The 14498-nt window shown below is 42.1% G+C and overlaps 1 protein-coding gene across 1 annotated transcript in view; it reads right to left on the minus strand.

Annotated features, from left to right (window-relative positions):
• nr5a2 (nuclear receptor subfamily 5, group A, member 2) overlaps positions 1-14498 on the minus strand; it is a 70535-nt gene that overhangs the window by 4549 nt on the left and 51488 nt on the right. The gene's annotated exons all lie outside the window — the stretch shown is intronic.

Genomic DNA, 14498 nt, shown 5'->3' on the forward strand with positions numbered 1-14498 from the left:
AGGAAGAGAAAGGTTAGTTAAAGTCAGGCTCCACAGGAAATGTGGGTCAGCGTGAGAACAGGTGAGGGAACTCGAAACCAAGGTTACCCACACTCAAAGACGCTGTTTCACTTTAAAAAAAAATCCACAGGGTTCATATTACAGACACACAGATTAGTTCTTTGGTTATTGTATATTTTCACGTTGCTCAAAATCTGGCACTCCATGTTGACGTATCCCTCCCTCCTCTTGTTTTTTCCTCTTTATCATCTTCTGGGACTACAGTGCAGAGGGAGTCAGGTAAAGGCAACAAAAAAAGAAGGTTCTTCTCCTGAGACACAAATTCCCCAAGAGCCCATGAATTATGCAGGGGAGAGTTGTAGTCGTATTAGCACCAGAGCTGCTCCTTAACCTAACGCTTTCACCACACTTTTGTTTAGGATCAAAACAATTTGTCCCACTTATTTTATTTTTTTAAATGTGCAGATAAAAGTTTGCAAAAGCATCAATCTGATGAATAATAATGCTAACTTTAAATAAAAGAGTAGACATCGTGCAGGAATCCATCTCAAAGGAAAACCCCTTTTTTCACCATTAATTCCTCGTGCAAAATACATTTTGCATCTCTCTAAAACCCTACCTTTCTGCGCAGCTATAAGCACTTTTCCTTGACAATAATAAGCTCACTGGGGGTTTAAGCAGATTATTGCAAGACAAGACAAAAAAATTTGCTAAATGGATAATGGTGAACCAGAGTGCTGTGTGTACTTGTCATGATTATGAAGCACAGGGGCTGCAGAATATTTAATCAGGTAGCAGCTCTGTGTGTGCGTGTGTGATCTTTTATTAATCTGTTTGACCCCAGGTCGAGTGTGCTCACAGTGGGCTAATGTAGAATGACAGAGTCTGTGTATAGTTGGACCAGCACACACGCACACACTAAAATATACCACCCTTCCGACTTAATCTCTCAAACACACACACACGCACACACACCCGCACTAATCCATGGAAATACACATAATATTTCTTTCTTTCTCACACAGTACCCTCTTCCCACACACATACAAACTTACTCACACACACATGTGCCCCATCCACCCACCTAGAGCATTAGGAGGAAGGAGGGGGAGATAAATCAGCAGCTAATGAGGTCTAGAGAATGAGAAGCAGGTCCTTCAAGGCACTTCCATCTATGATGCACTCTACCATGCTATTGCAATCTGTATGTGTATGTGTGTGTCTGCCTGTTCTTGTGTTGCTTGTGTGTGTGCCAGCATGTACTGTGTTGATGCTCACCCTGACCTCTGAATGACACGGCGGGGGGCTAAATAAGGCCAAGAGGAGGGCAGGAAAAGGGGGAGGGGTGTGGCCTGTGACAAAGGAGCCTCCAAACAAACATGACATGTGCTTTTTCCTGCTGCCACTCAGCTGTCTGACCCCACTCAGACTCCAGCACCGTCTTTCACACCACCAACACCTCAGAGAGGCCTTTATGTAGCCTTACATAAGCCAGCCCAGTAGACTGTCGAGTGTGCTTTAAGCGTTTCCACATAGACGTCCTACGCAGGTCAACAAGGAGAAAAGTCTTCTTCTTTAAAAAAAAGAATATCTACAAATGAAACAATTTAAACGTTTAAAAGTTTCAGAGTCACTCAGAAAGTTTGGAAAAAAAATGCAGAAATCACTGAAAGTACTACTGTTTTGGATTTTTGTTGTTTATATCAAGTTGATTGTTAAGTTATGTTTTGAGCATGCACTACAAAAAAAGAATTACACTGAGCATTTTTTAAAGGACTCAACATCTGTGGCATTGCTGTACATATCCATGGACAACAGATGGGCATAGCTACATCTCTTCAAATAAGAGTCTTTTTTTTGAGAAATCAATAGACAAATACATTTATATTTTATTAAATTAAAGTTTGTCAGCATAAAGGAAACAAAACTGACCCTACAGGAATTTTTTTTATAGAATAGACATATTTGAATTTTAAGTCATATGTCATTATAGTATTAAAAAAATCACTGAAAACTAACTTTTTCCTGAACACACTATGTGTCTAATAACTTCTGTTACAGAATGAGTGTAGCTTTACTGCTAGCCATCCTCTCCAAACACTAAATACCACGCATACATCAAATTTAACACAATCAAATTTAAATAGAAAATTCTGTTTAGTATAATCAAGATCTTTTTGGGCCATATAATATAAGAATAAGTGTTTTCTGCAGTGCAAACACTGTAACAACACCACATGCTGGTATGTCAGAGCATCTCACAGCAGAGGCATGCCAAGTATTACCATGCTTTCTCTGAAAGATTTGTCTTTGTTTTGTGTGCGACTACGTTGTGTGCGTGTGTCGATGTTGGGGGGACAATGGAGAATTAGGATCCAATGTCTCTGTCAAGCTAATTAGACAAAAGTGAAGCAATAAGACAGCATTTTAATTGCTAATTAGCACAGCCTCTTTTGAAAAAATAATGAATCGGGGCTTCTAAAAAAAAAAGTACAAATGACAATAGCATAATATTCATTCTCTATTGGAAAAAACAGTGAAAAAAAAGAAGAAAAAGGTTGAAGAGTTGTTTGTTTGAATTCTGCTGTTAAACACATTAGAAAAGTGAAGAGCTACTAGAGCTACTTTCAGCTGCTCCCTTAGTCACATGAGGCCTCCACAGCAGGTAGCACTGCATATTTGATTTGGCAGACCCTTCCTGACACATCACCAAAGGGAATCTTTTCCTGGGGCTTGAACCAGGGATCTTTGCTGCTTAGGTGATTGTACATGAAGCCACTAAGTCAGAAACTCAGAGTAATTTAGTCATTCAACGGCACGAATGTGATGAATTAAAACAAGCAGCAAATAAACAATTGATCAGTGATTCCCAGACAGTGGCAGGTTGGAGTATTAAATGTGCTAAGCACTCGCTCCTCTTCCTTCAGTGCCCCCCTTCATTCCCCCTCCCCCCTCTCTCTCTCCCTCTCTCCATCTCATCCTTCAGTCACTGTGGGACTAATTATCAACTTTTTTTCACATAAAACAGCCACAGTTCGTTGCAGTGCCGCGTCCGAATACTCAAAAGGAAACCCCGAGGTCCCGCAGAATACATTGTTTCATTTGACGGCCGATCATGCTGAAGCCAGCGACCTAATGCAAGAGCACACACACACACACGCACGCACAGACACACACACACACACACACACACACAGATTAATTCTCTCTTTCACAGAACCCCTGAAATCTCCGCTGTGCTTTTTAATTAGACTGGATCTGCTCTGTGCTGTGAGTGTATGTCTTTTACGCTCTTTCACCGACCCTTACAATCAACCTGCTCCAGGGACACACACACACAGAAACTGCACATTCAGTCGTGCAAACGCTTGCTCCATTATTTCACTCTGATCACAGAGATGCCTCACAGAGTGGACAATGTGTTGGGAAAAATTTGACCCGAGAAATAAAAACAACACATATACGTAGTTACACCAAGGGTTTTCTTTTTTGTACATTTTTCTTAATTCTGTATACTTAGACTATTTTAGTGTTGTGTTCTTCGGTAACAGGTCGCTGTAGATCAGATTCATGTCGGTCACAGTTACTCATGTTAGTAACTATGTTACTGTGCAGTATATGGTGCCTACTGCGATTATTTGGGCGTCTAACATCCCTGTCACTGGCCGAACTTCAGTTTAGATGGAGTTAAAGTCAGTTGTGATTACCTGCTAGCTGAGAGCGTGGCCAGTCATTTAATTCTGCCCAAATTAGACAAAAGTGTTGCTATGTTTGTTATTAAGGTTCAAAAGTTGGGGAAAAGTCATGTTTCAAAAAAGAAAGAAAAGAAAATCTTAAATACTATAAGTAGGGAGTTCACTTGATAGGTTTACATTAAGCTAGCACCTGTTTTGTGAAGGCACTGCTAAGTCGCCAGCAGTTATTACAGGGTAAAACAACACCGTGTTCTCTCACATTACACTTTAAGGGCCTCGATCAATAAACCTCTGAGTCACGTGCTGCCCATACACACAGCCTTTCAAAACTTCACAACATGTGTTTTCTGCCGGGTCCAAAAACAACACATAAAACTGGTGGGTCATAAATAGTTATTGAGGGAACTGCTGTCAGTAAAACTTGTCCAATTAAATGCAAGTGGAAGACAAACTCGTTACTTCCTGCATAGGCGGGAATTAGGTGGCTCGGCTCTTCCAATAGGTGCTCTCAAAGGCATTTATACAAGGCGATCAAAGCTGGAGGACCTTTTACTACAGCAGCGGTGCGTCAAAGAGTGAGGAGCTGAACGTGCATTCCCGCTAACTCCTCTTTATTGCGCCCTACTGGACCGTTATCAAGTCGACGCTGTCCACAGCTACTTTTTCCACTATTAATCTGCCTTACAACTTGGCTCCAATCAGAGATGGGGGCGTTGACAGACGAGAACCCGGTGACCTTTGACTCTTAGAGAAACATATGAGGACTAATGACTTACTAACTATCACAAGAGAAGTGTTGCATGATCACTGGGAGAACTCTGCTGTGTCTGTGTTTAAAACACAGGGCAGCAAAGGCAATCAAAGCAAATAAGAGCCACAGGGCAAGGAGCAATGGCCGAGCGGTTAACGCTAGCACTTAGGTAGCCTATTATCAGAGTTATGTTGCTTTGCCCTGAAACATAATCTTTGATGAATAACATTTTGTTTTACCCCCATTAGCCTCACAGCACCATAAAGTCGTGGAGTACACAAACATACATGCTACACTTGCATACACTCACCTCAGCTCCTATCAACACTCCACTGACAACATTTTATGTGGACGTGCATGTGTGTGTGTGTTTCTTTTCTTCTACAGGATGCTCTCCTTCCCCATTAGAGTATTACATCTATCTGTGCTTGCCAGAAAACAGGTTCCCCTGCTCCTTGGAGCTCTCAGCTACCTTGTTTTCCTCCAAGTCCCGTTTGGGGAATTCCCTTCTCAATATGAAGCCTCCACCTTAGAGGCGAGTGAAAAAATAATGGAGGTAAACTGCAGATATATGCCTCTTAACATTTAATGGGGGAGTCTTTGAAACCTGATACTCCAAAGGGTAAAAGGATAACGAGTATCACAACAATCTGATCACAGAATGTAGGATGAGGATGTGGAGGAATGTATCTATTGTCTGCTTTAGGAATGGAAATTGATCTCACAAAAAAACATCCAACTATGATGTAAACCATGGTGGTTAAGGCAGGGATATACTAAAAACAGTATAGAAAAAAAATACAAAATGTGGTTGTGACATAGTACACAAATCTTCCAGGAAGTGGGTACACTGTGGACATAAATAGATGAGCCTGATTAGGAACTGTGGTGATGTTCCTGGAGATGATGGTAGCAATGGAGACTCATCAGACCAGGCAACTTTCTTCCAGTCCTCCATTGGCCAGTTTATAGTTAGCACCAGCAAACTGTAGCCTCAGTTTTCTGTTCTTAGCTGCACATCTCGTGGTCTTCTGCTACAGCAGCCCATCTGCTTCACGGTTCCGAGATGCTCTTCTGCATACCTTGATCATTGTTTTAGGGTAGTGCCTTGTTGTTGTCGTGATTTGTCGCTATATAGATAAAACTGAATTGAACCCAATTGAATTGATGCTCAGTTTGAACTTTGGCAGATTGCCGTGATGTAATTGGCTGTGATTTCCATTAATTAACATTCAAATGGATGTACCTAACAAAGTTGCCTTTGAGTGTCCATATAGGTTTGTGTAGTGTTAAGTTCATATGCAAACAAAAAAACCCCCCCTGGACTGGTTAATCCTTGTGTGAGCCAAAATGTCAGTTTCAACAAAATCAGAAGTGAGATGCATCCTTGTATTCTAATGCTGGAAAGGTGTGGAGATTTCAGATGCCATTCGACTATCCAATCACCTTTCAGGCTTGAAAGGTGAATTTGAAACGGACATATACCGACTGGTACAGAACCACGATGAACAAATTTAATTACCTTTTTCTTTTGTATTTATTCAAATGATAGGATCACTGGATGTATACTTCATACTTAGGTATAAAAAAGGTCTCATTAATCTCTGAGCAGTGACCCTTTATCCTAAGTAGTGACCATTATTTCACCAGCATACATGTAGCTACATACTGTAACTACATGCCCTTAAGCTAGCATAGAGCCCAATATCCAGAGGCCAAATTTCCTCTGTGTCTGCAATGAATAATAACTGTCTCACAGTTTCTGGCCACCAATGGGAACATGCTGTTGTCAGCTTGTCAGAAGAAAGCATTAAGGCTCAATTTGCCCGCCGACTCATCAAACCCTCACTTTCTCCTCTCCAGGGGCCAAATGCCATGCGGCTGTAAAAGAGAATTAAGCAGCTCCGGTCCAGTTGGGAATATATTAAGTCAGATCTAAACCTCAGCTGACAACAATGCTATTGTTGTTAAGCTAAACAGGTAGCGGCTGCTTGAGTTCTGTCGCCCAAGGATGGGTCGGCGGGCTCGGCGGGGTGATGGAGAGAGGTCGAGAGATATTGAAAGGAAGAGAAATGCGCCTAAGGTCTGATAAAATAAATAAGAGAAAAGGTGCTTGGAGCTTCTCTCATTGCCTATGCTGGCTGGAAGGTGCTGGGGATTTATCTTGAGGTGAAGGGGAAAGCAAATTTACACCCTGAATCAGTAGGTCCTGTCTGTGGCTGTATTAGTAAGGGTTCCAACAGATGGGCACAGCCAGGGAGATTAATATCAGTGGGGATACATATTAAAGGGAAAGTTAAGACTTCTCTACATAGACTGGCACGGCAATGATATTGTTGTGTGGCTATTACAATAAATCACACATCCCGTATATAAATATGTCCACAAGATGAGTTTGTTGGCCATGCTAACGATCATATGGTTAATCGGATGAAAAAAATAATAATTTCCAGACGAATCAGCAATGAAAATAATCCTTACTTGCATTTCTAACATGCTTCAGACCTGCTGGGGTAAAAATCATATTGCTGGGGAAGAAAAAAAATCACATTGTCTCAGCATTATGAAAATCCATTTGCCAGAGGGATACTAAGAGACTTGAATCAGCAATGAACCTGGTGCTTAGCCCTCTGTGGTCCCTCTAGTCCTCCCCACCTCTGCTCCTTATTGCCCCCCACTTGTTTTTTAACCCCACCCCCTCCCTGGAGGTGGAACCAAAAGCCTTTCAGTGAGTGAGCGATGCACCCACAGGTCCCTGCTCTCCCACCTTCCTGACGCTGCGTGGACTGTGCAGAAAGTTAACACCCCCTCTCCACTCACTAAACAGCTCCCAGTCATGTAGCTATACACAGCTAATGATGCTAACGCTTGACTCACAGGCTGAGCACTAACAGGCAGCAATCCAGATGCAAAGTCCCTTCGTTTGGTGTAATGTGAGGAAATGTCGATGGAGAGGCGAAAAGGAAAAACCAAAAAGGAATCTAATGAATTAGAAATCAATATTGCTGCACCTGTGAGGTGGCTCTTCAGCCTCCCTGTGACTTTACCTTGTATTTCATTTGTACCTGTCAGCAACAGTGGGAGCAGGCACCGTGTGTGCTGTTCCTGTGTCTGTCTGTCTGTCTCTCTGTGTATCAATGCATGCATGTGAACCTCGTTTAGATTCAGTGCACTTTTGCACCCGTCGGCTAATTACACCCAGGGTTTGTTTGTTGGTGGAGGGGAGGGCATAGAGAGTGGAGGGGCATGTCAACCTTTCTTGTTTATGATAAAGTGACAGAAAATCATTGGGGGGTCAAGTATCGCCCCCCCCTCGCCAACCCTCCGCTGCCCCGAAAACTCCTGCAGCAGTACAGAAGGTGCATGGTGTGGGATGCCTCCCCTTTAATGAGACCATTAAAGGGCCCGTGTCCCCGTCAATAGATTTCTCTCATTCTTTCTCTGACAAATTTGAATTAATAATTCAGCATCAAGCGCCCGGGGATGTATATTTTCAGCATGAAGGACAGTTAATCCATAGTGTCAGTTTCCCACCTCGCTGTCTCTCACTCAGTCTTTCCCTCGTGCGCTCTCTCGTCTTACATCCCACCCATCCCCTCTCTTTCCTCTTCATTCGGCTTCTTTCTCTTTTGATGCCGGCAGGTAGAGTGCTGACTAAAGAAGAGTGTGCCACATATATTCCACGCCTTCTTTTGATTTCTTTGTTCTCTGTGGGATTTTTTTTGTTCCTCGTTAAGTTGACTGCACTTTTCACATAAGTGCAAATTGGGGTTTCATTTATTTAAAAGTATTGGATGGCAGCAGCTCTCCTCCCCACCCCTCCAACTCAGAGTTAATGGGAGATGGCATGTTTACAGGCTGCTTTTCAAAGCTTAACTGTAGATTTTACTTCACGCTCCCGCTGCGCCAAATGTTAGGACAGTCGTGCGCACAATTCGAGAAAGTCAGAGGAAATTAGTCATTTTGAAGATAAACCACAAGTATGCTTACTTATGTCCACGCATGCTCAGGTTTGACGGTTTCACTGGTTTTGAGTGAATGAGTTTTAACAAAAAATACAAGGGCTGCTTCACTGTGCGGTCTCGTGTTCGTCATTACACGCTGGAGTGGTGTCTAACTGTGAAAATGAAATTCCAAAAACAACAGACAATAAAAGAGGAACAAAAACCCCCCCAAAACAAAACACCTGCACATTCACTTTCTTGAGGATGTCCAGATGTTACATTTTGTTCCTCTACAGAACAAAATGTAACATCTGGGAAAACAACACCAGTGTGCTTAAAAAAAATCAGCTGTGTAGCCAGGTAATCACTGTGAAATGAGTTGATTTTTAGGATGGCTGCTCTCTGTTTATATTTGAGATCAGTTTGTTGAGCTGTCTAGTATCTAGTAATATTTAAACAGCTTTTTAAAAAGTATAAATATATTATTATTCATTATTCTGTCAGTATTGCATCAGTGACAATTACCTTTATAAGTTATCTGCAGTTCTATAATAATACTGATCGTTGTACTGAGCATCGTATCCATTTCCAAGCTTGCAGTGTAATGCCAGGGGTAGCTATCAGTGCCAGGTGGCACTAAAGTACAACTTTATGCTCTAAGGCAGCGTGCACAGGCACAAAGAGCTGGAATAGCAAACGCCTGCTACTGCAGAGCATTATTTTATATTACATAGCTTTGTTTTCTTATGATTTACTGTATGAGCGCATTCTGTTGGCATGTCTGTGAGAACAGAAGGTTGATTGATTCATTTTGTTTCATCATGGACTGCTTCTTGGCTTCCCGACCCCTTTCTTTAGCCACAATCACTCCTCTCTTTCTTATTTTTCTCCCAACACAACATAAAGAATCGCTTTCCTTTCTGTGTACCAGCACCACGCTGCTAAAAATAAGTTTCAGCATGAGAACGAAGAGGCACGAAAGGAGCTGTGATGGTTCAAGAGTGAGGGTGTAATGTCACCGGTGGGGGGCTCAGTGAAGAGAAAGAGAGAGAGAGAAAGGGTGAGAGAACAAGAGACGGCAACTGTTGGATCATCTGTGCTTTAAAACATTTAATCACTGTCTCCGGTTGCACACAGACACACACACACACGCACACAAAGACTAAAGCATGAACACACATATCATCTTAAAGCTCTGCTGTTCTGTGCTGTGACAGAAGTATCTTGTAACTACATTGTCCACAGACACACACACACACACTTAAACACACACACGCGCCACCAGAACAGAAGCTCAAAGAGCAAAGGGTGTATAGACTTATAGCAGCCACCATGACCACTATATAGCTTACCAAAAAGTTTAAAGGCATGCCTCTGCACTATACATATTCACAGAGGGATGCAGAGACTGATAATCCACATGCCAGGCAGTACTGTAATGCCAGCAAGCTCCGTTTGTAATATCAGCCCGGTAGGTGTAGATGTAGGGGATTATTGCTGTTCTTAGTCTACTTAGCATTTTTCATGCAAAGTCACGCACTTGCAAGTTTAGTATCATTTCCATTGCTTAATCCTGACTTTTGATAGAACACAGTTCAGTTATGGAAACTAGGTTTCATTTCATAAAAGGGATAACTCAGTGCGTCATCCCTTTTATCTTTTTTCAATCATTACAACTCTGCGCTCACGCCTTTAGCATTTTGCATAAAGTAATGATTGTCTAGTGAGTTACACTAATGACACATCATGAGCTATACAAGGATCATAAATGTCTTGTCGTAAAGATTTTATTTTATTTTTTTACACAACAACTACAGCAATAACAGTGTAGCTCCTTCTAAGATATTGATCGAAAGAGTGAATGGCTTTACAACTTTACAAATGATTGACAAGGCTGGTGTGTGTGAAGCTTGGGGCCAAACGGATTACGTTTGTATTACTGAACACTTGACTGGCAATAGACTTAAAGACTTAGAGGCCACTCCTTTGGCCTAGATCTCAATGTGTGTCTTTGTGCACGTTTTCTTGTGTGTGTGCGCGCTACACGTGATGGCTACATGCTCTCTTTATGTAATCAAAAACATGACAGTTTTTGCGAAAGCTTGACATTTAAATAATTTTGCTCTGATCACTATACTTTATGACAGTAGTAGTGAGTCTGGTGTGAACCATCAGTGCACATACACACACACACAGTGACCATAGTCCTCATCTCACAGCACTGTTATACTGTATTATGAGTGAAATATTGATGCTTCTTCGATTCCTAGGACCAGCTCTGTTTTGTTGACTATTTGTCTTTCTTATTGTACGGTGCTCTGGGGGTTATGCTTTGTGACTACAGAAAATTATCGCATTGTTTAAACTCGTTATAACCACATGATAAGTATGAAAGGCTGGTTGCTCTGATAGTCTAAAGTCGGCGTGATAAGGTCCTGCAGAATAAAATCAACAGGTCCTCAAAGCAGTTATTAGATAGCATAAAATCACTGCCAGGGACTAGATGATGCTTGAATCAAGAGAGGGATTATCTGATGCACTCTGGTGTATGCACAATTTGTTCTCCGAGTCTGTTTTCCTTGACTAATGTGAGCCTGTTCTCCGCAGGGCCCCAGATAGCCCAGGTCTGTCTTCCCTACCCCAAACAGACATCCCTCAGTCTTTAATTGGAGACGAGTAGCAGCCCTGCTAGCACAGCGTTGGGACCTGAGCTGCGGCCACTGAGAATGCATTAGCATTAGCATTGCAGCGGACCGACCTGTACATAATGATAACCTCAAGCTCTGCCCACTGGGAGCAGCTCCTGTTCACACGCACACACACGTACATACGTACACACCAGCACACGCTCCCTTCCCCCTTCTACCCTATACACGCAGCCACGTAAACAAGCAAGTGTAATGCAGCCCCAGTGGTGGGCTGCTCGACGATCAGAGGAAGGTGGGGTGGAGAGAGAAAAAAATCAGTTGCCGCCGTTCGGCTGAAAAGTGTGTGTAATGAACTTGAGTTCCATTGATCGGGACTCAGAGTACAGAACCAGGGGCTGTTTGTCCCAGAAGGGCTGCCATACCGTTGCTCAGTAGCCCCTCATAAATGTTTGAGAGGCCTCAGCCGCTCCAGATCCACCCTACCTGGGTTAAGATTCTCTGTTACAACACACATATCCAGGTTGATACCAATGATGGATGGACGGTGATTGAGGGGATCATCCAATATTTTAACTTGATGACATTTAGGTGGTGTACTCTACAAGTGAGTCATGCTGATGGTAGTGCTAGAGAGAATTTTTTTCAAGCAGACAAGATTTTAAGACAAAAACGTTGTGCGCAGACCTGCAACTAAGTTGAGCATTGAGGCTAATATTTGCAAGGATGTGCTAATTAGGTTGGCATGCTATACTTTCCAAAGCTCTAAGGCCCTCAACTGGCCCCCGAAAGCCTCCGTATGCTATAGACAGTTGATATTACTGCAGATATCACTTAGAAAACACCTGATGTGCTCGGCCAACCATCCATGCCTCCTTTTGACTGCTAAGTATCAGCTGGCGGGAGGTCCTCCGCGTTATGCAGCAGGTAATAAAAGTTGAACATTGATTTTCTGTAGCAGCTTGTAACTGTTAATGTTGAGACATCAATAGCCAAAGCAAAGCGCTGGTGCCTTAATAGGAGGCCGAGAATGTGGAGGGCGCGAGCCAAAGCTGACTCTAAATCACAGAATCTATCCTTGCCGATCGATAGGACAGTAACTGCAAGTGTCCCTCTGCTTTCCTAATGTTTTATAATAAACTGACAGCCTGTAATAAGACCAAGGGAGAGGGAGAATGAGAAGGAGAGAGAAGGCAGGAGGGAGAGATAGAGGGGAACAGTTTCTCCATAGCCTATCTTGCCTTAAATCACCCCACATGGGAGTGCAGGAGAGATACACAGGGTAAGGTAGAAGGGTGAATTTTTTTTCTGGTTAAAGAAAAAAAAAAACACTTTTACAGGAGCATTTGTCTGGATGTGCTCACTGCTAGAGTAGTTAGTGAGTGTATTGATGGAGGGGAGCAGAAGTTCAGGGGATATGTCCTGAATTGCTTTGGCAGGACAGTGAGTTAAAGTGCATTAAATTCTGCTGCCAACTTGCAACAGTCATCATATTCAGGAAGAAGTGAAGGGCTGGGCTGCACATATTTTGATTTTACATTCAGAGAGATCTAACTACTTTTGAAACACTACTGGTACAGTAGATGATGAGCAAGTTTTCTTTACTATGCCGTTGCAATGAGGCTGCTGGTTTGGAATCATTTATAAAGCTTATTTTTCAAAATAAAAGTGATGCTACAAGGAAGATTTAACATTATACATGATATAAGGATATTTGTATTACATGTGGTGCAAAAACTGTACTGAATAAATAATAAAAAAATGTGCTGAAATTAAACTAAAATCACATACACAATAGCTCATAAGGACAGCAAATGTAAAACACTATAACGTTATTATCTGAAATCCTTAGGATGCTGTCTTTTAAATTCTCTTTTATCCTGTCTCCTTCCCCTTTCCCTCACTTGGTCACAGAAGATGGCCTATCCTTCCCTGAACCTGGTTCTGCTGGAGATGTCTTCCCGTCAAAAGGGAGTTTTTCCTTTCCACTGTCGCCAAGTGCTTGCTCATTATTCTGATTATTCAGGTTCTCCCTCTCACATATTCATCACCTTTAAGTCAATGTTACACTGCACGCAATAACCGTTACATATACTGGATGAGTCCCATAGCTCTATAAACTTTCACACATGCATCTGAATTGTTGCAGTCTCTTTTCTAATTTATTTTCAAAACAATAGAAGACATCATTCAAAACCAATATTTTGGGGAGTAGTTTTATGCAACAATGTTGTTGCAGCAATCTACTTCTTGTGCCATCTGTCTCTGCTGCCACATTAATTATGATACATCACAGGGATGACTAGGGAGTAGGACCTATTCACATGTGACCAGCTTGTAAAAACTGGGAGGCATGAACAGCCAAATAGACACAAAATGACCCCATGTGGGTTTGCTGTGTGCAATAGCACATAATAAGCATAAGCATGGCATGAACTCAAGAACATACTCTGTTTTAGGCCCGGGTTAGAGTTAAGCATTGGACTGTCTGTATTTACTGTCTGATAAATGTCACTGCTTAACAGTGTCAACATAAGTGTTTTCTGCAATAATGGAAAAAGATCTATAAAACACAGCCTGAGCTGTAAATTAAGCACTGGTTGGAGATGATCTGGATGGAGATGTTGAAAACTGAAACTGTACCCAGGTGAAGATATAAGGCTGAGCGTGAAGGTGGGGTTAGTGATGAGAGACACTGATTCTCACTCTGTCAACCACCACCACCAAAACTCACTGCAACTTCTGCCTAATGACAACAGCCTGCAGTATTGCTGGGTAATAGTGGTGAGCTGGAGCTTTTATTGCTTGATAAAGTCTGAAAGCCTTTTAGACAGCCTCATTACATGGAATTCCCTACAAAGTGGCTGCCACCATCAGGAGCTGACTGCTCACCATGTTAGATTTCTTAGGATAAAATTGACAGAAAATATACAGAAGGATTAGGTTCATTGCTTTAGGGCACACTCCCACCTACTCCTAATAAGAAGAAAAAAAATGAAAGAAAAGTCAGGACACTCAAACATGATTAGCTGGATTTGGCTCTGTCGGAAACCAAGTTTGAACAACTTTTTTCCTTTTTTTGTTTGTTTCCTGCATCAGAATGATGCCTGGAGAAACTAGACGGAGGGTAAAAAGATTTGTTTGAAAGGTAGATGAGAGTCCAATAGTTTTCAATCAGCACATGTTTGCCGAGCACTTCACCAAGATTCAAAACAAAGTGATGAAAAAGGACTAGATGCAGCCGCTCAGTGCGTGGACTGCGCTTTATGAACCTTATACATATATAAGGTTTAATCACCACTATTGCATTTGACATTACTGCTGTCAATGGACCAATCAGTGACTGAAACTAATTTATGGGACACAAACATTTGTCAGAGCTGTCTGCACCGCCATGAACTCGTACACTATGAGTCACCAGTCATGCCACATTTCAAACACATGCATCTCATACCATCCGGCT

This window comes from Maylandia zebra, linkage group LG15 (genome assembly GCF_041146795.1).
Source record: "Maylandia zebra isolate NMK-2024a linkage group LG15, Mzebra_GT3a, whole genome shotgun sequence".
Classification (NCBI taxonomy): domain Eukaryota; kingdom Metazoa; phylum Chordata; class Actinopteri; order Cichliformes; family Cichlidae; genus Maylandia; species Maylandia zebra.